General features: G+C 38.7%; 1 long non-coding RNA gene across 3 annotated transcripts in view; it reads left to right on the plus strand.

Annotated features, from left to right (window-relative positions):
* Positions 1 to 3980: 3980 nt before the first annotated feature.
* Positions 3981 to 27151, plus strand: part of LOC115613903 — a 59908-nt gene continuing 36737 nt past the window's right edge. For 2 of the 3 annotated variants that reach the window (XR_003993561.1, XR_003993562.1), the window contains exons 1-6: positions 3981 to 4294; positions 9733 to 9915; positions 10008 to 10196; positions 11130 to 11191; positions 11849 to 11986; positions 13301 to 13615. This is a non-coding gene — a long non-coding RNA (uncharacterized LOC115613903). The remainder of the gene's footprint in view (positions 4295 to 9732; positions 9916 to 10007; positions 10197 to 11129; positions 11192 to 11848; positions 11987 to 13300; positions 13616 to 27151) is intronic. The other variant, XR_003993563.1, reaches the window with a different exon arrangement.

Consider the following 27151-nt stretch of genomic DNA (forward strand, 5'->3'; position numbering starts at 1 on the left):
TTTACTGTACAAAACTATATGTTTCCCCTCCTCATTCCTCAGAAAACCATAGGCTGAACAGTCATAATGGAATGTCAAAAAACCCATTCCTTTCTTATTTATCAATGTGTATGTTCCTGTATTGAATTACATGTATATATTTTTAATTTCACAGCTTCATTTCTGACATTCAGGCTGATCATGATGGCTCCTTGTGACTATTGACTCCTGCAAAATTCTTTGAGCTTTCCTATCCCATCAGGCTAACAATATTGACATTAATTTGCATTCAGGAATAATATTACCTGTAATTTTCTAAAAAGCTGTTCTAACATGACCAAGTTTCTGGGTGCCTAACTATGAAATTGCTGCTTCTTTATAACTATTTAATTTCAGTCCATAATGGAAAACCATTATACAGTACCCAAAGGCTGATATGGTAAGTGGCTTTCAGAGCTTTTAATTTTGTAAGTATTTTTGTTGAACTAGTTATAGAATATAAAAAGAATCATAAAAAGTTTTGCTCCAGTCTGCCAGAAGGCATACCTCTGTGTCAGACATACCTGAAGGTTATGCCTTCATACCAATTGACAGAGGACGTCTTTAACTGGCCCAGACTGTCAACTGAATAAACAAATTGTGCCAGAAAATGAAATTGTTGATGGCTTATCTGAAGGATTATTTGGTCTTTGCCTCTTGCTATTTGATGACTGAAATGGAAACAAATATCAGTGTGGGAAATACTCTTATTTCAAAACACAGAATTAAATACTTCAGGCCAGTGGCCATGCACAGCAAGGAAATGTACTTCAAGATGGGAGAGAGGCATTTTCAGCACTTACGGGAGAATAGTTTCCATTTATTTTGCTTCTCCTTTCTGTAGTTGTCTAGTTTTATGCCTACCAAGATCCTGATCTCCTGAGCACTTTAGATCTACAGCTCCCAACTACTTCAAAAGTTTTATGTGCCTTTATATTGAAGCCTAGTAGAAGCTGATATCCTTGCTTTACTCAAAACTAATCTGCATTTCCATTCCCAAAGCATCTTTTCAAGATGTGAGTGACTTGTGAGATTGAGCTGATTAAAAATAGTGACAGACAGAATCCCAAATCAGGAACTGAAAGGTAACATTTTGTTTGTATAAATCCATATTCCTATAAGAAGAGTATTACGTGTCTGACTTCTCCTTAGCTTTGCATACTTGTCTGGATCGAGTCGGAAAATAGTAGAATTTTCTTGAAAGATCTTGTGACTCTGTTAAAACATCAGTGATGACAGTGACTAATATCTTCAGGAATATAGTATTACCTTAATGGCATTTTAAGATCTGTTTTAATACATTGGGCTGAGCAGCATTAGTGGAAATAAGTGTGTATTACATTTCTAAACATTATATTAATACAAAATAATGAAATGTGTTATTGTGTGATGAGCTAAATCTTGGTTCTTCCAAAGTCAATAAGTAATTCTTATCCATTGCTTGGAGGAATTCACAAGGTAACATAATTAGTGTCCGTTAGTGTCATACTAATTTTGAACAAGGTTCTTCTGGAACTAGAAGATCAGTGTCATGAATTAGATTAGATAGATTTGGCAGATTCAGATACTAGGTAGATTTAGATTAGGTATAGATTTATAGGTTTAGATCATAGAATCATAGAATAGTTAGGGTTCAAAAGGACCTTAAGATCATCTAGTTCCAACCCCTCTGCCATGGACAGGGACACCTCTCACTAAACCATGTCACCCAAGGCTCTGTCCAACCTGGCCTTGAACACCACCAGGGATGGAGCATTCACAACTTCCTTGGGCAACCCATTCCAGTGCCTCACCACCCTCACTGTAAAGAACTTCTTCCTTATATCCAGTCTAAACTTCCTCTGTTTAAGTTTGGAACCATTACGCCTTGTCCTACCACTACCGCCCCTAAGGAAGAGTCCCTCTCCAGCATCCTTATAGGCCCCCTTCAGATACTGGAAGGCTGCTATGAGGTTTCCACACAGCCTTCTCTTTTCCAGGCTGAACAGCCCCAACTTTCTCAGCCTGTCTTCCCACGGGAGGTGCTCTAGCCCTCTTATGATCCTCGTGGCCCTCCTCTGGACTTTCTCCAACAGCTCCATATCCTTTTATGTTGAGGACACCATAACTGTACACAATACTCCAAGTGAAGTCTCCTGAGAGCAGAGTAGAGGGGCAGGATCACCTTCTTTGACCTGCTGGTAACGCTTCTTTTGATGCAGCCCAGGATATGATATTAGGTAGATTTAGAATTAGGTAGATTTATATTAGATATTAGGAAAAAATTCTTCACTGTGACGGTGATGAGAACAGTCATAATGGAGTGTCATGACAACCAGAGAAGTTGTGGCTGCTCCATGCCTGGAAGTGTTCAAGGACAGGCTGGATGGGGCTTTGAGCAACCTAGTCTAGTGCCAGGTTGCTCCTGCCCATGGCAGGAGGTTGGAATTTCATAGCCCCTTTCAGCCCAAACCATTTTATGATTCTCTGATAAATTCTTCTATCAGTTTTTCACATTAACTTATGTAAAAAAAATTCATGCAAAATTAAGAGTTAGAAGTCAGTTTGTAGGTCTATCAAAAGTCATTGTTTAAGTGAGTGTCTAAACATTGACTTACTAATATTGCCAATTTCCCCTCACTAAAGAAGGTTTCCATAGTCTCAGTAGACACAAAGAGTACATGTGTTCTGCCTCCCAAGAACATGCCTTAGCCCATGATAGGATCAAACTCACTTCACATCCAAACTGTTTGAATCTAAGCCACCTAGGAAAAAGTAAGTATATGATGAATAATGGGATAAGAGAGATGACAAATGTCTCTTTTGACCCCATGTTCCCGCTAGCAAGAATTGAAGCATATCTGACCCTGCAAGAATCAAGTCTCTCACAGTACCTCCAGGACTGCTTGGATCTGATATGAAATGCCATGAGGGAGGCAGGCAGGGCTCTTCATATACCAGTGTGGGACCTGAAGGTTGAAAACATCAGCTATGAACATTTTCACGACTGAAGCACAGTCATATAGCATTGAGATTTAATCTTCTGTCACACTTTAGTCATTTCATAACACTGAAGATATTTAAATATAGGAAACTTTTCCCACTTTAGTCTCTAATTAGCAGTCAGCTGAGACCAGAAGTTCTTCAGGCCTTCAGGAAAGGCCTTGTAATCACATAATCATTATGACTGTCATAACCACAGAAGAATATACTTTAAAAAGGAAAATATTGCTTTGTCATAGAATTCGGGCTCTAAATTGCAGGAATATTGTGTTGAGGTCATGAAACCTGAAAAATCTCCATGCAGTAATTTTAACCTTAATAAGGTGTTTTTACCTTGCTCCTTGGTGCCATCTGGGTTAAAATGTATAGGTTTACCAGAGATATTTGAATATAATTTCAATACTGTCGTGGTTTGAGCCCAGCCGGTAACTCGGAACCACGCAGCCGCTCGCTCACTCCCCCCCCCACTTCTTCCTCCCCCTACTCCCAGAGGGATGGGGAGGAGAATCAGAAGAATGTAACTCCCACGGATTGAGATAAGAACAGTCCAGTAACTAAGGTATAATACAAAACCACTACTAGTACCACCATTAATAATAATAATGATAAGGGAAATAACAAGGGAAGAGGATACAATTGCTCACCACCCGCCGACCGATACCCAGCCCAACCCGAGCAGTGATCTGGGCCTTCCGGGTAACTCCCCTTGGTTTATATACTGGGCATGACGTGCCATGGTATGAAATACCCCTTTGGCCAGTTTGGGTCAGGTGTCCTGTCTCTCCTTCCTCCCAGCTTCCCCTCCTCCCTGGCAAAGCATGAGACTGAGAAAGTCCTTGGTTGGAATAAACATTACTTAGCAACAACTAAAAACATCGGTGTTATCAGCGTTGTTCCCAGGCTGAAAGTTAAAAAACACAGCACTGCACCAGCTACTAAGCAGGAGAAAAATGACTGCTATAGCTGAACCCAGGACAAATACTTTTTTATATGATGTGGTCTGCTTCAAACAAGAATTAATTCAGGAATTCTTACTGTATAGGAGTCAGACCCCAAAATCACTGGGGTTTCTTCTGGCCTTGTAATGAATGAATGTATGACTTTATGTCAGGAAAAAGCTATTAATTTGGCCTACCTTTCTGAATGTCCTTTGTCTGTGTTCCTGATTAAAGCAGTGGCAAATGCTCTTTCCTCTCAAGACCAGGAAAAAGTAGACAGTACTGTGGAGCAATAAGCAATATGGACGTGCATTATTGTGCTTTCTTCTTAGTCGGCTATATCAAATTCACTGAAGGTATGGAAACATATCCCCAAATTTTCCTCCTAATAAATTATGGAAGTTCCTTCCTTGAAAAGTAGCGCTTTAAGCAGAAAAAATTTCGACACCATTGGAAGGTCAATGCTAGAAAACCAGCATCAATTTTCTTGATGAATGGATAGTTCAGAAGCAATTTTGTGCAAGTCTTCAGTTCTGACAATACATGTGACTTTGGCTAGATGCCTGGATATATATAGTGAGTAAACACAAAATAGTGCAGATGATCTTGATCTCTTATGTTCAGTGTGCTAGGACAAATAATATTGGCACTCAAGTATGGCTGCCAAAGCTATTTGTAATAAAAGTAAATGACAAAAAAATCCCAAACCAAACCAAAACCCAGCAGTCTCACAAAACAGTCTGTAGCAGTCTCTACATTGAAGAATCATGGATCATTGTGGGCTGCAGTAAATCTACTGGTATTAAAGTTTCCTGGAATGGGATACCAAAGATTAAAATAAATGACTCTACAGTTTGTTAGTCCTTATTTCTTTGAAGGGCTTGCCATCCATATAGAAGAATTAGAGAAGGTCTTAAGATACACACAGAATTGGTACTTGCCTCGATATCAAATGAACATGAAAAGGCAATGGACATCTATAAAAAGAGATGGGAGATGAAGTGTAAATGTCAGAACCATTCTTTTTTCACCTTATTATCTAAGTAGTCTGGAGGTTGCTGTCAGTTAAAAAAACTGCAAAAAAATAGTGTAGATACACAGTGGCTGGTGCATAGGGACACATGAAAACAAATATTAGAAAGTGTGCAAAAAGCCTCCTTTAAAAGCTTTTCAACCTCCTGAGGTTTTAAAAAGAGAATCAATTCAAATGCCTCCTCACTCTAATGAAACATAGCAGAAGATACTGGGAAATAGTTAAACCTAATGTATTTTTGTATTTTACTTCATGTTAGTGTCTTGTAAAAGGCAGAAGGCAAATTTCAGAGGTTTTTGGAGCCATCTCTCTGGTTTTCTGCATGACTGAATTTAGAATTTTGGGGGTGTTTTCTACTTGTTCGGTGGTGGTGTTTTTTTTTTTTTTTATTTAAAGAAAAGAAAGACAAGGCCTGTTTTCACTTTTGTTTTATATTTTCTCCTTAGATGCTGCACAAAATGTTTTAATTTCTATTTCTGGTCTCATCAGGGCAATACATTTCTTACTAAATATATACTCTTGTTTTCTCAGCTTAGAGGAGCTGATCCTTTTCGGAATAACAGCAGTTTTATGCTAGTATATTTCTCTAGCTTTGAAGGAAATCATTACTTCCTTGTTCTGGACAGACCGTCAGACTATTTTATAGTCTACAAGATCACTTTTATCCTATGTGACTTTAATGACTTCTCCCCATAAAAGCATGGCTTTTCATATGCATTTGAAATTAAGTAAGATTTCATGGAAATCTGTCAGGTTGTACAAGGAGAAGGTAGATATAATGCAATAAAGAGTTCAACGCTTCCTTTTATGGTAGAAATGAAGCTGTAGGAAGTCATTTCACACATTTGCTTAACAAGGAAAAGCTGCGTTAGGACTCTGACAAAAATATGTGTCATACATACTCAAATGATAATTTTGAGTTGTCTGTTGGGCCAGCAAGGGTTGTCTAGGCTACATCAATTTCTGTTTGCATAGCCTATCCTGGAAAGCCTTAAGCTTAACTTTAAGAAGTTGAAAATCTTTGAAAATCCTTGAAAAAGTCCCTGAAAAACCTTTAATTTATATCTGGGAGTACTTACACAGTTTGCTCTTGCATTACAAAAACTTACTGTAAAACAGTTTCTCAACCTTCCACAATCAATACTTGATTTCAATGCATGGAGATTTCTCAGATTTTCACTTGCTCCTCTGCTCTTAGAGAAACCTTCTCTATCTCATGTATGTATAGATTTTTAGCTTCACTGAGGACCTCAAATACATGAAAATGGTGAAAAAGCATTTCATTCCTTTTCATGTGCTTCTTGTTTAAACTTCATTAACTTTCTTGGGCAATGATTCTAGTCTGTGTTTCTTGATGTAGATGTTTATGATTGCAATTGACAGTGGTCATCTCACCAGAAGCCAGTGGCAGAACTGTGGTTAGGCTCACTAGAGTAGGTATCTGCTCCAGGGTTTTATCTTGCGAAGTTTTTCTTCTGTATCTGCTATAACTCCTTCTGAGTGTTAGAATTACCAGTGCTTGTAACCCTTAGGATAATTTAGCTTTCTTCTTTCCACCTGACTGAATACATGCAATTTTCTTTAATTCTTGATATAACCTCAATAGACAAACTCACTGATCTTTCCCTCTAAGGGATCTTGGTAGCTTAAATTTCATAAAATTTATGAGAAACAAACTGTTTCAAATTATGTCCTTATTGACATTAACAGTCATTTTGCAGTGATACAGCACATATCTCGATTTCATTCAATACATCTGGAGTGAATCATTATCCTATGTGAGTTTTTATTAACCTTAATAGCAATATTTTCCTCCTATTTCTTTGTGTGTTTGGATTCTTTGGTGTCTGCTCCTGCCTAGGATTGCTACTCCACACACTACAATTCATATGTCCCTAAAGAAATGCAGCATCCACTTCATTCTGCTGCAAAGGCTATACGATTATTAGATCTCTCTTTTTCTATTGATTTATCTAATTTTGATATCTGATTGGACCTTTCTCCTTGAATATTTATTTTTACTGAAAATGTCTTGCAAGGGGATTATTTTATACCTTATATTTGAACTTCAAAAGATAGTACATTATGTTCACTGACTTTCTTTTACCCACAATAGTATTCCTGCTTGCATAGAAATATGCTGAGACAGGTGCAATTTACCGTACATATAGGAAGAATGAGGAGATGCATTGCTCTTCCCCTGGTACCTATTTTTGCATGTGTATATTTGCATATACCTTTAAAAGACAGACTTTTTTTTTAAACAAGCATTTTTTTAACCTTCACAAGATAAAAATAAAGAATGGTTAAAATAAATTAAAGTTGTAACTTATCTCTTCAATGTTTTAATTCATTGTTGATGAAATCTTCCTACAATACTGATAGCAGCTTGTTAATGCTGATCGTATTATAGGTAAGGTTGAAATATTTAATGACAAGCATAATTTCTTTAAAAAACACTGTACTTAGCAACTAATGTAATTATAGAAGGAGGCATAACAGAGGAGATTAGTGCAATAAATGACCCAGCTTTAATAATGTCATAAAAAACTGTAATTGAAAAATTATCCACTGTGTTACAAATGTTCACTAACATAAGATTCAAGTCAGTCATCATCTTGCAGCACTTCATGGAGTAAGCAATTATTTTTTCCAGTGTACAAATATGAATTCCATTAGTTTTAATAATCTTCTCATTCTGCAATCCTGAGAAAGTTATATTTAGACATAATATAAAGTGCCTTCAGCCATGCCAGCTTTCTAAACTTGGTTCTGAGCATACCTAGAAAGATTTAGAAGTCAAGTTTGAGATAAGAACTCAGAGTAGATTGCAGGCATTTTTATGCAGTTCTAATAAAGATATTGACAGTATGTCACAGATTTCTTCATTTCCAATTGTATGCATATATGTCCACCCATCCATCCATCCGTCCATGCATCCATGTCAGTCTATCTCATAGTATTTTAATATTATACTTTCAGGACTCAGGTCAAGCCCTAAAAAGTTTAAAAAATGAATGAAAATAGAAAGCTTGATAAAAATCTATGTGTGGGTTGTTTGTTTTCTGTTTTTTGTTTTTTGGTTTGGTTTGGGGTTTTTTTTTTCCCCAGTCCTGTAAGAACTTTGTTATTCAGCAGGATGGGGAATAGATCTGGTTCTTTTGTTCCCTGAACTGCATTAAGCTATTGTCAAAATGAATAAAACCCCCACGTTTTCCCTATGAAGATGAATTCATCAACTACAATAGTAGTTTTCCTTCAAGTTTCCTGGCATTTTCTGACATCTAAATGTTTACATATGGGGGAACCTGCTGGACTGATCCACAAAACCATTGCATGGTGCTTCTCCAGATCCAGGAATCGCTAAGGTGTTTATTATAACAGAATTATTTCTTAGGTATTTTGCATTCTTTGCCTGTTCTGTTTGGTGTTGATCTTCCCTTGTTGCTTGGTACTGTATATTTTGTTGCAAACTCTTGGAATAGAGAATTCTTCAACACCTGTGAACTGAGCCTGGTACACTGTGGGCCTTTCCTCTAGGTAGTCCAGGAGGACAAGCAACAACACCTCTGAAATCTCAGGTGAAAATGGGCTTAACAAAAAACATTAGGTCTGAAACTGGAAAAGTTTCAAAGCTATATTACCTGACTAACATCCTAATAAAAACTACGGATGGAGTGATAAGAAGACAGCCATGTTTAAATATCTTCTTTCACTGAAATCCCTCCATCCCGTCTTACTAAATACTAAGGGTGCAATTCCTTTTGCTCAATTCACGTTGTGTAAAAGGAGTCCAGTCTAAGAAAGTCACTTAGACTCTGAAAATTTGAGAAGGAAAAGAAACTTTTGAGAGTAACTAATCTTAGGCATCCATGCATAACTGAAATATATTACATGCTGAAAGAGTGATTTACAAAAAGAATTTGTGTAAATTTATAAATTCCTGTATTTCATATTTTTAATGAATAGAGTGTAGAAAAGTGATGTTTCTACAGTTTTCTGTTTGACTTGTACAAATCTAAGGAAAATTAATTCCTGGTGTAGTACCAGTAATTTGATGGGAGTTACATCAGAGATATGAACTCATTCAGTTACTGCTAGCACCATCTGGAAATTTATAATGCCACTGCAATGTTTCACTTGCTGAAGACACATTTATCCTGTTTGTTTAGGATGGGAAGACAGGGATTAAAAATTGAAGATAGCTTTAGCTTGCTCTATATCATCTTAAATTCCTTCCTAGGCTTTGTTAGGTTTGGATGGCAAGATGTGAATTTCAATAATATTTAAATAAGTGTAATAGTGCAATCAAGAAAAGGCAAAATAGGCCTCCTGAGGCAAAATAATTTCATGCATATCAACATAATACTTTTGCAGTAGGAGCGGATCCATAGAAGTGAGGTTTCCTTTGGTGTATGCAGATAGATGTCTCTGTCTGCTCTTCCTGTCACAACTTTGTATCTCTGAATTATAGTTGGCTTGTAAGAACCTCAGTCCTAGGACTAGAAGAGACCTATATAATGAAGTCCAGCTCTATTCTATCATGGTTTACCACATTGCATAATTCTGTCAGAAATGTCAGAAACTTCATTTTATCTTCCATTTGTGTGGGAGGTTATGTTGTTTGTTCTCATTACTTTTATTGGCATCGAGTCCAGATATTTGCTTTCCAGTGATTAGAAACCTTTGTCTAGTTTTGAAACTATGCTTTACCCATGAGGAAACATCAAAGCTCTTTCCTTTCTCCCCTGTCTCCTCCAGAGCACAGACAGGAATTATGCTTTAAATGAGTTCTGATTTCTTGGCTTCTGCTCAGAAACACACCTGGTTACTCAGACCTAGCCAGATCAAAACCTCAGGTAGGTCAAGACCAAGGCTATGGAAACAGTGGAAATACGGACAAAGTTATATCTACACAGCACAACAGCTTAGTACTTTGTGCAGGTATGGAGGAATAAAAGGCTCTGTGTTGTCCTGTCTGGGAAACTGATTCTTCTACATGTTAATTATCTGCTTATTTCTCTTTCCTATGTAAGAGTGTGCCTGCGTTAGGCAGCATGCCCAGCATGGACCTCCTTCAGTGATCCCCTGCAGACAGCACAGCCCCTGAGGTTTCCCCCACCACAGGGGAGCTGGTATATTTGCTGGCAGCCCTGGGACTGATGGAGCACAAAGCTGACAGTCACCTTACTCATTTTCAGTCTTATGGAGTCATACAGAACAGGGTGAGAATTGTTAAATGTAATGGTTTTGCTGAAATATAAATATTGAGGTGTGTTAGCAGGTGTTTACCATAAATTCACTGGTAACATAATTTCATAATTTTGCCTGAAGGTACCTACCCTTAGAGGTTCATTTGTTTGCCTATTAGGCCCTTGTTATTTGTGTCTGGTTTGTATTTATAAAACCCACAGTATTCATCAAAACAGTTCACCTTTGAAATTAATGGAAATGTTGCTGTATATTTTACTGGAAAATACTGCCTAGGAAAATTTGTATTCAGAATGTTTTAGTAACTAGAGTTTATTTTTATTCAGCCAGGATAGAGTTAAAAAAAAAGAAAAGATTTTTTTTTTTCCGAATTTATTTTTTAATTTAAATGAGTAGATTATGTAGCTATCTGATGCTAGCTTGATGAACATTAATCCGCTATTTATAATAAATTATTGTAATGAATTTATGAAGTCACATAGATGTGTGTGTTTATATAAAGAAGAGAATTTGTACAGCATAAACCAGATAATTTATCTTTGTTTCAGTCAGCTTGGTAGACATAATGCCTCTGGAATGCTAATAACCACCAATTTATATGTGATGAAAAGTGGAATACACAGTATTTAGAAATACTCAGAGAATTTCTTTTCAAGGACAGAAGGTGTCCCTGCCCATGTCAGGGGTGTTTGAACTAGATGATCTTTAAGGTTCCTTCCAACTCAAACCATTTTGTGATTCTCTGAACTAATAAATCAGGAAAAGTGCTTTTAGATGCAAAGATGCAATAATAAAGCTAAGGAACAAAGGCAGGGGAATTGAAGAGTAAATCTGAATTTTAAAACAGTTTCTGAAAAGTACATCTTCCTAAATTATCAGTGTTATAGTAGTGGCATTTTATTTGCATGTAAAGACATTACAAAGAGGAAACTTTCTGTCCACTGCAGGAACCCTTGGCACGACATGGCTGACATATTATCATGTGGAATAAAAAATAGCAGCCAGAAAGGTAAGTTGATAAGTCAAATCCCTTTCTATCATCCAAAATTCACTGCTGCTGTGGCTTAATTTCTTTACTCCATTTCTGAAGCCTGTGATCCAGAGAGTTTCACTTCTGTGTTTGCCAGTAGAGGACCTATGCACTAGGGACTTAGCTCTAGGGACTCATATTCAAGCAAGCAATGCACTGTGGGGAGTCAGTTTCTGAGGTAATACTTTAACATGAGCTCAGTTTCTCACAGTACACCTGCAAAAGTCATATTTTGTTATCATAGAATAAATTATTCCTTTCTATGAGCTGAGGTGGGGAAAAGAGCTAGTTCTGTCCCATCTATTTACCAGAATTACTTGTCCTGGTTGTCCTACACCACCGCTCCTCTGAAAGACACAATCTACTTCATGGGCTTTGTCATGCCAAAAATCAGCAGTCTCTGCTGACTGTTCACTTGGTAGTATATGGTTATATTTCAGTTTTACCGCTATTTAACCAATATATTCTGATGTAATATTTTCCACACTGAATACCACAGCATATTTGACAATGCTCAGTGACAAATTTCAATGCCCATGACTGCAGTAGAGAAGCAAGATTTTCGGAAGTTTATGCATTCATATCCCCCAGCACCAGGAGCACCAGACATATTTCTTTTTCTCCATTGTCCAACAGTTTAACTGCTGACAGTCAGGAGGATGTTTTACAACAGGAGGCACAGCCGAGTCACATGGAAGTTTTGCTATAGCAGAATCCTGCCTGCATTCAGCCAAAGCACGAAAATCTGCAAATGGACCCTCCAAAGACAATGAGGTACTAAAGTAGTTTACATTGCTAACGTTCGTCACAGACTACAGGCATTGTGCCACCTCTGTTTCCCACAGAGAAATAAAACTCAGGCAGCTTTCTGAATTCACTTTCAAGAAGATGCAAGGATCAACATTAAAGTAGTGAATTGGTGCTTCAGTCTTACCACCTGCACCAAAAGTTTTATCTAATGTCCAGCATGACGCACTCTACATAGCCCAAATGCCACTACATTGAAATGATTGTGCTATGCTTTCAGAGGTCTTCTTTAACTGCTGGGGTGGGAACTGGGATGACAAAATGTATAGGTGCGTAGCTACTGCTCTGAGGGCATTAGAAATAACGTATGCAATTCAAGAGCAAAAGTTGTCCCTGCATGTTGTGTGGTTTGCTGCTGACATAGGGAAGAAAGAGACAACACGTTGGTTACCTTCTTATACAAGCTTAAAGTTTCATGTGGCTTTGAGAATGTCAGCTAGTAAGTATACTATCAAACCTATGTAGCATTGCCTTGATAAGTTGCTATCAGTTTGGACAGGTGAAAAAAGACCCAAACTCAATAAACAAGCACTGATACAGTTTATTGGTGCTGAAGGATTTATTCTGTTGATACTGTCAGTGTTAGTGTCTCATCTATCTCCTCAGCAGCCTGAAAAGTTTCTGCAGTGTCTGAATTACAGACACTCGAAATTCCTTTTCAACTGATGCTTTGTGACTTGTCAGTGCAGGAGAGGCAGAAAGTGAGGTCTGCAGAACAAAGTCTGTAGAAACAGACCAAAGAAACTAGCTTGAGCAACCAGAGCTTCAGCATTGGAAGCCCCAAATCAAAGACTTGTCATGTCTGGGTGACTATTTAACAGCCTTGAAACTTTAGCAAAGGTCAGTAAAATGTTTCATCTTGTATAGGCAAGCTCTGACAGTTGTGAGTTTATAACAATTACTGTTTGTTGGCTAAACCTGGCCTCTTCTTCTAAAACGTTACTCAAGCTTTGGCAAAAAAGGATGAGCAGCAAGTCTTGTATTGTCAGATCATTTTCACTATGCACCTTCTCCCATAAAAATAATAACAACAACAGTAACAGCAACAACCCACTCCTTTGTCTTGTCAGGGTTTGAACTTGTTCAATTACAGTTAGATACACTTTTCTGAGCAGTGTGTATTCTCTGGGGATGGATTTCCACATGAAGAAAGCACTCTGGAAATCCTTTCCCATATTTAACAGTAACTTTGAGGTGTGATTCCAGGACATCTAGCCTCTTACCAGCCACAGACATATCCCCAACCTCACCCACACAGACTTTTTTTTTTTTTTTTAATAGCTTAGCCTATTTCCAAAATAGGCGCAGTTGAGAAGTCTGAGGAGGAAGCTACAAGATCATGGAAGGAAATTGCTCGCTTCAAAATGGCATGTAATGGACAAACCATTTCTGTACTCTAGTGCTTAATTCTGGGCCTTTTGAAAGAGCGGTAGTGAGGAGGGTGTTTGCAGCCCAGCTGATATGTTGTTCCTCAGAAGTACTGCCTCCCAAGAGCTCTGCAGATGCAAGGCTATCTTCATGCTTGCTGGTGCCACAGAGTGATGATGAAATTATATTCATAGTAGTCCTCTGGAAATTCAGAAGAAATGGCAAAGAGTAAGTCCTTCTAAATATTTTATTGCTTTTACTCTATATTGCATACAGACTTTGATTTATCGCTCTCTGTAATTGCTCCGGACTGTTCATGTGGGACACGTTTGCCATGAGTAAGCTGCTCAGACGAGCCAGCAGCAGGGAGCTGTAGTACTCTGATCCCTCTCTCTCTCCCCAACAGCAGGGCAGGGGCTTCCTGAGCTATATCGCTGGTGCACAGCACCTGGATCAGCTGCTCATGGTGAGCTGTCACTTTAAAAGCACTTATCTGCAATGGTAAAATCATACACTGCTGCTGCTCTTATTGCAGTGCTAAACATCTATTAACACTGACAGTCGAGTAATGAGGTGACTGCAACAATTAATTTCCATGTTTCCACTGATCTAGGCTCTGGAAAATTGTTAAACTGACTCTTTATGAACATTCAGATACTGGGAGAGGGGGAAGAGAGGAAGTCCCATGTTTCAGCACTTTCATCTTTCTGCTAGACATTGCCAGAAGACCACCGTCTTTGGATTGGTCTCCTATTTTCAAGTGCCAGAAATTTGATAGAGTGTTATTTCATGGTTTGCTGAACACGGGGAGAATTGCAACCAGCAGTACATTTTCACAAAATCAGTGTAACCCTCACTTGATTTCATACTGTTCCAGAATCCGGTGAAATAACTTCAATCTTTCTCTGTTTCATGATGGCAAATCACTAGCAATGTTACCAGGAGACTAAAATATCATTGGAATAGGCACTGAGTATTAAGATTAATGTATCTATTGATTGATTACATGTTGCTTTTTTCCCATAAATTAATAACATTAAATAATATTGCAACATTTAAAAAAATCCAAACTCGCTAAAAATGAGCAATTGCTCTAAAGGCAGGAGATGAAAACCAGTTTTTCCCAAAAGGCAGACTGCTGTCAGTTCTTGCCTTTCTGTTTATACATCTACACTTGAAATCACCGCTCAGGTTAAAGGCATGGTAGACTGCCCCAGTTCACTAAGGAGATTTAGGCTGAAGAATAGACTGTATGTTGGTAACAGTAACTAACAACAATAACCACTAAACAGACACCACCAAGGGTAATATGGTCTCAGTTTTTTGGAAGGCAACTGTATCTGCCTCTTACATACATGGGCGTATCTCTGCTGAGAATAATGGAGTTATATCAGTTTATGTTGAGATTTGTGTGTACTGCTTTCAAGAGACCAGTGAGAACTTACAGCAGGCTTGGTCATCATCTCATCTCCTTTCAGCAGCTGACAAAGGTGGGAGAGGCCTGAAGAAATGGGATGTATCTAGGGAGTTACAGGGTTTATCCACTTGTGCAACCACATGAGGAAGAGGCTCCAAAAGGAGAAGTGACAGCATTATCCCCGACACCCAAGGTGAAACAGCCAGAGCCTCCCAGCACCCAGTTAGCATGGCTCTATTGGGTTAGAGTGGCAATACCTGGGTGCAAATAAATGTTCAAGTTCAGTTCTGAGTATTCCAGAGACACTTGACCCCTGTGATACCCGTTGTCTAACATAAACAAAGCCTTGATAAACACTAAACCAACACCAAAATACAAAATAACCATAAGGCTGAGCCTGCAACTCTGACATTAAATTAATCCAGTCAATACTTGTATTGAAAGGCATACTAGAGAAGCAGGTTTTCTGGAAAGTAATTAATTATCTAATTATCTCTACCAATCATTGTAGCCATGGTAGTGCTGCTTAAAGGCTTAACACTAATAGGTCTCTGTTGTGCCAGGTGTTACATTAATGTGGAAGATACAGTCTCTGCCCCTAAGATCTTTGCGTCAGCTAGGCATGAAGCAGAAATGCTTATGGGTGCCCACACTGGATAAAAAGAAAGGCAGCTGAGACTCATGTCTGGGGAACTGATCCTCCATGTCACCTCCAGAGCCAGGGTCTGGATCAATCTCTGTGTTACTGTATCTGAAGCAGACTACTCTCTTCTGCAGACCTTCTTCCCACATGTGTCTATTCTCAGGAATGTATAATCTGCCTGTATGCAAATTTATAGTCTGGTAAATAAGTAAAGAGAGGAAAGGGGAAGTCAGTTTGGCTGCAACTTGCCTCAGGTAACAGTTTATGGTGGCTCCAGACCCATCTTCAGCCAACAGGACTGTAGCTCTCAGAGGTAATTTACAAAGTCTGATCAACCAGTCTTTGGAGACAGCTATGCAGGAGCTAAGGAGGACCGTTTCTGTTAGATGTGACCCCTATCGTATTTTCTAACAGTATGCTTGGAGAGAAATGTGGCAAGCATTTAAATCACTTGCTGAAGACCACTACTCCACCAGCAGCAGTGTAGCGATAGGCATAGAATGCACAGCAGTGAAGTCAAAAAGGCAGCTCAGCAGATTTTCAGGAGTGACAAGAAGCAATCTCACTAGATTTGTTTGGAAATACTAAAATATAAGTAAAAGTAATGAAGTAGGTGGCAAGAAAAACTGAAGAGTAGGAAAAATTTGGCGCTCTGACAAACAGGACAAATCAACACCTTCTAGCTCGTTGGCTAGCACAGGTGGCAGCCTTCTAATAATTTCTTTGTGCATTTTTCATTGAAATATTTGTTTTGCAAAAATCTTCAAAGAAATGTGACCTACCAGCCATAGGGTGTATGGCATGCATTACTACAAATAAATTTTCAGGACAAAATGAATGTCTGGTCCCCAATGTGAGATGGTAGTTACTGATTTTGATGAGGTCTCTCCACCTTTTTCAGTCTGATCATTGACTGGTCAACAACTTACTCTGGAGAATGTCTTTCAATACTGTATTTGTTTATGTCATAACTCTACAAAATCTGAATTTCAGACTGTCATTGAATTTCATACCCAGATTGAAGCATTGTAGTCTGTCACACGTTTTAGCCTCGTTGCTGCCAAACCCTCCAAAAACTGATCAGAGCGACAAGTAATGTAGGAAGCAAAAATAACTTTCAGCTTGATCAGCTCTCTGATTTGGTCTGGCATAGATACACCAAAAGCTTACGCTAGCTCTACATAAGGAGAAGTGTAAACAGACATTGACAATGACATTAAAAGCACAACAAAATACACATTTGCTACGTGGTTATTACTGTATTTAAAAAAAGAAAAAGTAATCATAAAGAAGTGCTTGCAGACTGCAATTCTGGCTCCACTACCAACTTGTCTTGTACAGTTATCTCCCTATTTCCTTCTTCAATGCCTCAAGAGATTTTTCAGAAATTGTTCTTTTTCTTCTATTCACATTTTGTTTTCTTTAGAAAAAGCAAAATGTTTTTTTATTTTTTCTGTAATCTTTTCACATGAAATCTAGCTTGAAGTTCCTCTCAAATTTAAGTTTTATAATGATTTCAGTTTCTCTAATTCTTAGAGCTTCATGTCTCATCTGAGCCTTCTACTTCCTCTCTTTCAGTACTCCTGATAGCAAAGACCTCTGTAAAAGCCATTTAAAAATGAAGAGATGCACAGAAATAATGCCAGCGCTCAATTCTTCAAGAGATCAATTTATATTCTCTTGTAAGGGCAGAAAAGTGAATTGTTTTGTTTTGTTAATAATGCAAAAGTTAACAGCCCTGCATATGGCTGGGAAGAAAATTGCTGTGTTCAGGTTATCAGCAAGGCTTTAGTTCATGGCTGTACACTAATGGAGAGTCTGGCTCAACAACTGGCTTGGTGGATCTGGGGAAAAGTCCACAAGACAGGTAGAAATCTGCTTATACAAATGAATGTGTCTTTTAATGGGAGACTTAATAGAAGGAGAGGGGCACTTCCCTCCAAAATCTACAGTAAAAGGAGAAAAATTCATCCCTGAGGATGTTTCCATTGATGTAAGGGCTCCCCCACACAGATTTGAGCCTAGACCATTGTCTGTTAGAAGGTTAAAGATAGATGTAGGATCCCACAGAGCAAAAGGCAAATAATAATTATCAGACAATATCCAGAGAGTTACAGGCAGCCCATTTCAAACAGCACCACTTGGCCACCCTTGCAGTCAGCCCATAGCTGATTTAAGGGTGCATATCCATTGCACCCTTGGTTTTCAGAATGGCTGCAATTCCCTGATGGAAATAGTGGGATCATCTGCTGGAATCATTGCTCACTGCGTAGAAAATTCCTGTCTATGTATTTTGTATGAACTAATTAGTTGGCAATAAGATCTATTCATTGTGGTAACTATCCCTTTGAAAATGGCATCTTTATTAAACACTTGGAATATTTGAGTGGAAAATTTATCTTTAGCTTTAAGAGTTGAGGGAAAACAACCTGGCCCTTTTTTTTTGTCTATTCTGCTCTGTACAAATGATCCAAGAGCAGAGCCTGCGAGGCTAGCCAGGCAAATCTAAGCTCTGTGTTACTCGCACTGCACTACTCCTGTCCCTTCCCCAGCTACTTAAACAGTAGTGCTTCCTCTATCTTTGGATACTGCCACCCAGCACCCACATACTGTTCAGCTTTTTTGCATTTGATTCAGCTGTTTCCTACTACTTCTTTGCCCTAATATGCCCTATGTCCTAATATGCACTCAAGGGCAAGCCTGTGTGCAATTATGCAGAGTTCATCACTGTCCCAAGTGCAGGCTTGAAAACTTAAGAACGATTGGAAAAAAGTCTGGTAACGTATTTGCTGGCAACATAAAGAAGTTGGTAACATTTTTGCTTCAGTCTTGTCAGCTTTAAGTCTAATATTCACCTTAAAACCCTAAAAACTTACCTGTTCAAGAGGATAAATAAATGACTTGATTAGTCAAAAGAAAGAATCAGCTAAGTTTTTAACAGTATTACCCAACCTGAAGGAATCTAATTTTGCCTTTCAGTAAAGTTGTGTAAAAATATTATTTTTTCACCCATGGGAATTGTTACATGACTGCAGAAATTTCTCCATTGAAATGGAAACATCTTGCTTCTATACCTTCTGCTGACATGCCTGTGAACTGCAGCTCTTGCTGCCAGTGCAGCGAATAAAGAGAAGGAAAAATAGGGGGTGAGACAGAACTTCTGTGTGTGTGTGTAACCCTCTGAAGCACAAAGCCGCAGCTTGTGACACCAGAGGGCAATGTTCTCTTGTGATACTGATTGCGGGACAGAACCACAAGCCTAAAAACTCTGCACCACAAACAAAAGCTCTTTTGAGAAAAGACCACAGTTTTGGAAAAACCCCAAACTTTACAGGGTAGTCTGCAAGCTATACTATCAGCTTCGAAGCTTTGCATGATGTACAGGTTCTGGTGACACAGAATGCATTTTTTTAATCAGTTTTAAGCTTTAGAGTGGCTTATGTGTGACATCAACAGACATTCAATGCCAAGGAAAGCTTAAAATCTCAAGCACATATGTGCTCAGGGTAAACATGATATAAACCCCCTTATATTCACTTTTTTGTTTGCACAAATAATCACTAGTCTTACCTCAACCAAACTGGGAAACAATTGCTCATGTAGTGGTTCAGTAAAAATTAAGGTCCTAATAAGTTAATAAGCATATGTGATATTGGAATAAAAGGTTAAAAGTTTTCTTTAGTAAAAGTGTTGAAATCAGAAGTGCTCCCTTCGCTCCTTGTGCCATTTCCACAATGGGTTTATTAGCTTAAATATTCAGTGAGCTGAAGTGATGCAATGTCTCTTTCCTGCAAATAAAAAAAGAGGGCACTTTGTTGCCTGGTCAGGGCCATGTGGGAGCTTGTTGGATGCCCTGGGAAGGTGTGTGCTCAGGCAGAGCTGAGGCTCTGGGCAATGGGCAGCTCTCCTGGGCAGCCCCAGTGCAGTGCTGTACCCCTGCCTGCAGCACATGGCCATGAATGTCTGCCTACCCTTCATTCAGCAGGGTGGGAGCAACACAGATCCCACCTTTGTCTCAAGAATTCATTAGCCACAAGCCCATGGAACTAGGAGAGACTAGTGGGAAAGCAGCACTGGAGGCTTTCCTTGTTTCTGTGCTTTCCCCAGGGACCTGCTATGGGTCACTGATGGAGACAGCCCTGCAGGAGAGGGACTGCTGATTTGAGCTGGTGCAGCTATATCTTAGTAATTTATTCTACTTGCTGTTGTTTTCCACTTTGTGCTGGATAATGCCATTTCTTATTTTCTTTGGGTAGAGAAAGGGAGGATGTGCACAGCTTTAAAGGTTAGAGGTTAAGTTATCTGGTTCTTCCTCTGTCTTCCCCTGCCATACACAGCAGCACCAAAGACACATAATCACTTTGTCTTAATTATCACATTATCCTCTAGAGGATTTCAAATATCTTGTTGTGGCTTATGAGCTGTACTTACCTCACTTGTGTGTAAGAATTATGTAAGAAACTTTGAAAGAGTAGCTAATTAAAACTCTGCAGATAAATGGAAAGGGCGATAAAATGGAATAAGACTTGGTCAGAGGCACATTGTATCAGGCTATCTTGCTTCCTGTCTTATCAAAGATTGATAAGAATCTTCATTCTTGTATCTAGGGAAAAAAAATAGATGATTCTGCAGACAAAATCAGTAGATCAGCTCTATCTGACCTTGAGCAAAGCATCTAATGCAGTGTCACATGGGAAATTATTAACTAAAATGGTGAAAATGGAGATTGTTACAGGAACTGAGTTGTGGTAAGGAGCTCCTTAGATGAGAGATGACAATGAGTTATGCTGTGAGGCAAATGATCAAGCTGAAATAGGTTACTAAACAATTTCCTCAAGGACTGATCTCAAGATGGACCTCTAATATTTCCAATAAAGACCTTGTCGTAAAAGACAGGAGCATGATAATGAAACTGGCTGACACATATAGGAAGCATCTGTAGTGTATGGCATTACTAGAGTCTTATACGTGGGGATCTTGTGGACCAGAAGGGTAGAAATGGATACAGTAGGAGACAGGCCAAGGACACACATCTGGGGCTAACGGCATGAGTCTGTGCTAGGACCTCAGTGGTGGGAAAAGACATTTGGGAGAGCATCTTTTACTACAAGACATCAAAAGATATTGGACTAGTTAGCAAAGTAAAACGATGACTCTGATGGGGATGGAGAGGGTGGTTGTCTCCTATAAGCATGTCCTAGAGGGTACTGCTGGAATCTGAGAAGAACTAGTTTAACTAAATGATGCTTTTGTGACAAAGCTATGTGGGGATGAACTAGCCATAAATGAGTTGCAGCTGCAAATTGGAAAGATTTTTTACCATCTGAAATGGAGAGTAGGGAGCCATATTCTAGAAGGAATAGTAAAGCCAAAAACACTACCTAGTTTTAAGATGATACTTGATAAACTTCTATTATTGACTATATGATAATGCATACTTGTAATGACTGAAACTGGACTCAGTTGCTCAAAACTCCTCTTCCAGTCCTACAGTGCTTTCCATCATTTGTTTATAGGCAGCCTTTTACTCAAAACATACTGAATTCTTTCATTCAGATAAACCGGGTTCAACAGAGACAGTTGCCATCCCAAATGCCTGTTAGCACAATAACTAAGATACACACCCAGGTAAGAATTGAATCAATACCACCCTTGGAAAAATAAATAAATGGAGGTGGACAGAATCTTTATTCTTTTCTCCTTCCAAATTCTTCTGCCATCATCTTAGTAATGTGTTTCTTCTTTCAAGCCACATTGAGATAAAAGGTGCACGAAGCTGGCGTAGTGTCACAGATTGTAAGACCAGAACAGATTGCTTGGGTCAGCCAGTCTGACCCTTGGCATTTTTCAAGGCTATGTGATACATTGCTTTCACTACTTATAATCTTATCTTATAATGTCTCATCTGATACAAATGACCTGCAGAGCTTTTCTTATTCCTTGGAAGAAGAATTGGATGATTTCTATACAGCAAAGAGTTTATTAAAATAATTCTTGTTCCTTTCTATATTTATGAGCTGTCATTAAGTTGATTTATGTTCCTAAAATACTTAATTGAAAGTCTTTCAGTGCTGCTGGCATATCTGAGGCTAAGAACTTTTCATATAATACCTATTATTCCTCATAATCTGTGATTTGTTAATCAGAATTTTTGTCATTATATATAGTAGGTATTATAAGGTTGGTATCATAAGGTTTTTGATGTTGCTGTTGTTCCCTGACTGGATGGATCGTAAGCCATCCAAGCACTTTCAAAAAAACTACTGATCACTTCCCAGATAAACACTTCTGTATTTAGGTAGGGCTTTGTAACACATTTCCTTTCCACAAGTATCTTTGACTACTGAAGTGTTCTGCAGATCAATATTCTCTCAGAACGGTGGCAGGTGCTGTAATGCCTGCAACACTGAAATGGTCCCTGGGTTTTAGTCTGAATGTTCAATTGCAGGCACCACCCATCTCAGTTTTGCAGTTTTATAGCACTGCTAGTAGCATACTTGGCCAAAAGTTTTTATCATCAGTTTCGGTCATTCTTAATCTTGTCAGCTCATGAGCATATGAATAAAATCTTTTTTTCCTATAAATTGTTTCCTGGAACAGATAGTGATCACAGTTGCTGCTTGCTTATGTCATTGCTGTGTTGTATCTGACAATCTTGATATGTGACCTTCATTACACTGGCTTCCACTGGAGTTAGCCACAATACACAATAAGAGAAAGAAATCAGTAGCTGACTTTCTTATATCTGTGGAAGGTGCATATGTGTGTTTTATGTAGATTAATGTGCACACCTATAAGTACAAGTTAATCTAATTCTTCATTATTCTCAAACTGTGGGCGTGATTAACACATTCAGAATGAGAATCTGGTTTGTTTACTTTTATATGTGTATTGTGGAACTAGGAACAACAGAAGCAAATTACATCAAGCACTGCTTTGCTGCAACTCCAAACTCCTCAGGAACAAAACCCTGCAAGGATATAGGCATAGCTTCTTGTTCTGCAGAGATTCAGAACAATACTGCTTATCATCTGCTGAAATATAGTAACAAGACTACATGGCACACTTCCACGTGATTTTTGTGGTATTCCAAATTGTAGCAGAAATAGAATTCTTTGAGGAATGGTAAGAATAAAGCAGCAGATTTTCTGTATGAGAATAGCAAGATTTTCCATGTGAGCAAATGTGAGAAGGAAAGCAAAGAGGAAAATGAGCTGATAAAACCAGTGGAAATTTCTGAGTATGGATGGTTCTCCCCTTCTTCATGTCAATTTTTTAAAGGACTAGTATGTTTAAAATCTCCTTGGGATAATCTCATAGTGAAGATAAGTACTAAATTCAAAGGTAAAGAGCTGAGTGAAAACTTCTCATCACATATATTCACTTGGGCTGTCTTTTTGCAAGTCCTTGATGTACTCCCATGTCTATTTGAAGCAAGGTGGCTTTAGTAGCCACCGAAGAATCTTCCGAGCTAGTCACATTTGTGACTATGTAAGTGCTGTCTACCTGCTTGCATAGCGGTTTGTTACTTGCTTCTTCCTTCAGGTGCTCTTTGAATTAACAGATAACTATATCTCCATCTATAAAGTTTTCCAAGGAATCCACTCCTGACCATGCCTGGAAATGAAAACAATCAAGGGCTGAGCCACCAGGCCTCAAAAATTGTGATGCTTGGGGCACATAAACTCCAGTTTTGAAAGGTTTTCCTTACACTTAGCTAGCGGTGTCACTGAGGCCTCTGTGTATCCGAGAGCAGCCAACTGGCTGTGCACTGTCACAGTGTGAGGCAGAGGTCCGAGTGCCCATTGCCAGGAGAAAGTGATGATGATACCGCAAGACTCCCACGTGAGTTATATGCCTATTTTGACACAATCAGTGAAATACTGGTTTGGCAGGGAAGGTTGGGGGGCATGGACGGAGGTGGCTTTTCTCCACACATTTACATTTATTAACCTGCAGTACCTCTGTTCTGCCCCTTTCCATGCTGCCCTGGAGTTTTGAGCAGTGTGATATGTATGTGCTGTGCTTCTTCTATCTGTGCCCTGGCTGCTTAGATGCTGCAGTAGATACTTCTGGCTGTACAATTGCAGGATCAGAGTGTGATTGCAGGTGTATGCCAGACAGGTCAAGGTAACATGAAACAAAGAATTAATTCTAACATCTCCTCTGGCCAGTGTAGAATTATCCCCATTGCAATGGTATTGAAACTGAGGAATAATTTGCTGATTTTTCTCTGTTTTTCCTTTTGTTTTGTCTTTCCTAACATTTACTTTGTTACCACCCCCTTTAGTGGTTCTCATTGCCTCCTCCTTTCCTGTTATCCCTGGTGCAATACGTGCTTGAGAGGGTAAGAAAGGATCCTGCTTGTTCTGGAATCAAATATTCTCTCAAAGGCTTAAAATCCTGTAGCTGTATCTATATTGGCTGCTGCTGCAGTTACCCATAGCAGAGACCACACCAGGAGCAAAGAAAGAAGGCAGCTGGGTGCTTAAGGATGTTTAAACATACTGGAGTGTATTTCCACTGGGAGCAGAAGGAAAAGTGTTAATCTACATCTCCCCAGAAAATACAGTTTAGTTGCAGATTGCATAATAACATTCAATTGCCTATTTCCTCCAGCCCTTACCTGTGGGAATATACTCAAAATATAATCTTATACCTCCCAAGAAACAGTGACTGAATCTTTCTTTGTTGTCTCATGATCTTTAAAGGCTGTAAGCCTTTCAGACACCTCCCCCCCCCCCCCCCCGTAAAGCCGCTGTTCTTTTTGCCTTTATTTCAATGTCTATAACTATAGGTTTGGATTTATGAGTATTTATAGTTTATTCTGTGTTGCTTCTCAATATTTTAAGTTCTTGTAACTCAGACACAAAGCACTGGAGAGAGAATCTACAGAAACAATGTGCAGTGTGAAAAGGGGGACCTTTTTTCTTGCGAGGCTTCACATCTTGGAAGATGTGGATAGCGGGTTTTTGTTCCCTGCCAGAGGGGATACTGACCCCTTGACACGATTCATAGAGGCAATAAGCAGAGTCATGAGGCTGAGAGTGCCGGCTAGAAGAGAAGTCATTAGCACAGCATATAAACTGCTGGTAGTGGGTCTCACCTCCCCCTCCTGTGTGTCATTCTATCGCACTTGCTGTCAGATCCAACAATGTGCTCTGCAGCCTTTCTTTTCAGCGAGGGTGCTGTTTGTTTTCTATACTGGTCTGCTGATGCTTTTTTTTTTCCTTGCTCCTTGCCTTAAGAACTCTTCGGAATAAATAGTGACATGCCAGAAGCCTTGTCTTATCGCAATCATACCTATAATAAAAATAGATGACACTGAGGATCAAAAATGATGGAGTAGAAAAGAAAATGGGATCATTAGCTTTAGGTTGAGACTTGGGCAGGATGCTGTGTCTGCAGGCTAAGGCATTGAGGTGTGCAGCAAAAGTGTGAGCCATGATATCTGACATTTCATCTTGAATCTTTTAGTCTATAAATGTTTGGTCCAGCATATTTGTCAACTTGCATAAGATCAAAAACTCTTTGGTAAATAATTTTACTAAAAGCAAAAATCCATCAATAATTTGTGTGTATGAATATATACGCTTTGCTATCTCTGTTTTTCAGACTAAAGTCACTTTGACAAGATACATGCAGTCCTTGATCTTAAATGTAAAGTCTTAAGTATAAAGATCTGCAGCTGGAAGTGATCATGAGTAAACAACAGAATTTAAACACTATGTAAAATTATTTGCTTATTTCTATCATTTTATTTTTGTCACCTTTAAGAATTGAAGTGCTAATTAACTTGTTAATGGATCTGCGAGGGCTTCTTATCAGTGCAAACAGGAAATATAACCTTAGACATTTTGTGCCATTGGAAGTCTTCTATTTCTCTACTTTGTAGCTCAGTAATAATAAGTAATTTTCTATATGTGTAATAGCACAGTAATTGTGCTGTTCTGATCTTGTTATGTCCCGATTAGATTAAACAGAAAAAACTAGTTCTTATCATAATGCTTCATTAAAATTTTAGAAGTAAGACAATATCAAAACAGAATTTGACTTTATTATCTACAGAAATATGAAGGCAGTTGCATTTATGCTATTTATCATATCCAATTAGACTGTGCTTGTGAAAACAGAAGAGTTAGCCTTCAGTCTTCAGTGTAGCTTTTCGCAAACATATGTGATATTTTCCCATACAAACTGCCAGCTCACAGCCTGTGAATCACTGAGGTCACATTTACCAGCAGTTGAAGAGCTCATGGGATTCATAGGTGCTACCAGCAGTGACAAATTCCACTCTTGAAGAATTGAAGTCTTGCATTTTTGTATTCTTTTTGAAGCTGCTCCTGCTGACTTTAAAGTCAGTGGAAGCTTGGCCATTCATTAACAGGCAGGAGTGACAGACTCTTACAGAGCACTTTGATTTGCTCTTAATTCTACCCCTTAAGTATGAATTTCCACATTCACCAAAACCAGTCTGGAAAGCTGGAAGGAGACTGCTTTGTTATAATGGCAGCTATTGCTTATGAAAGGGAGAGGGAAGAGGCTCAAGGCAACACTCTTGGACAGCAGCTCCACAGTCCACACAGCAGCAATTCTGTTAAGCAATTAAACACCCAGTCTTTCATCTATGATGTGCTTTCATGTGTTCTGAAGTTTCATAAACTGTCAAATTAGGTATTCAATAGTAAGTAGTAATTTGCAGTTCTTATTTTAACAACCAACAATTAGTACAGAAAATGATGGGGTTTAATCTGCTGAAGCAGTTTTGGACATTAATAGAAAAATAGTGAGATGAAATAATCATCAGAATGGGTCTAAGCTCTGAAGTTTGCCTATTGTATTGTTAGTGAAAAATGTTTAGGTAGTGATAATGCTGCAGCGTGGTAGTCCTGGCCTGGTGCCCAGGCAGCCAGGTGTGTGACATGCTCACCATTCCAAGTAGGTCAAGCAAGAAAATGTGGCACTGTTTTTCCCTAGCTGTGTGGGCTTTGCCTCAGTCTGCCATGCAGCCAGGAGCTCATCTGATGTTCCAGTCTGGAGCCAGGTTTTCTCTTTTCTTCTGTCTCAGCCTACAGGTTTTAGCAAATATGCAGCTATATAGGCTCTTTTCATGAGCTGGTCATCACTGGCTGGTTGTCATTATCCCCACAAACACTTGTGGCCCAATTTGTTTCAATCTTGCAGAGAACAAGAGTACTTCCTTCAGTACATGTCTTCTCCCGAGACGGCATATATTCTTAAAATTTGACAAGGAATTGTATGTAAAATCAAACCAAACCAAACCAAGCCCACCAGATGATCTTGGAAGAGCAGATAGCTCCCTGTCTGGTGTGTTATGATAATAACTCCTTTAGATCAGTGTGTTTCATATAAACAACATTTCGTTCTGCACACTAACAGTCTGTGATAAGTTCTATTACTACTAAACAGGAGAAACACATCTAGTTATTCTTATATGAAAAAGACCCTGTCAATGATAAATATATATCTTTTCAAACCTAATCTGTTACAAGTTACCTGAAGGGCAAAATATCTATGATTTAAACATGTTTCTTGCAAGAAGCCTTCTAACAGAATGACATGTCAAAAATTTATCTAATTCCTTTCATAAGCAGTTAAGGAAATCAATTAGTTATTTAATTTTGGTGACACCCTTCTTTTCTGTGAATGTTAACACTGTGAAATATAGTTCTCTCTATTGTTT

This window comes from Strigops habroptila, chromosome 10 (assembly GCF_004027225.2).
Source record: "Strigops habroptila isolate Jane chromosome 10, bStrHab1.2.pri, whole genome shotgun sequence".
Classification (NCBI taxonomy): domain Eukaryota; kingdom Metazoa; phylum Chordata; class Aves; order Psittaciformes; family Psittacidae; genus Strigops; species Strigops habroptila.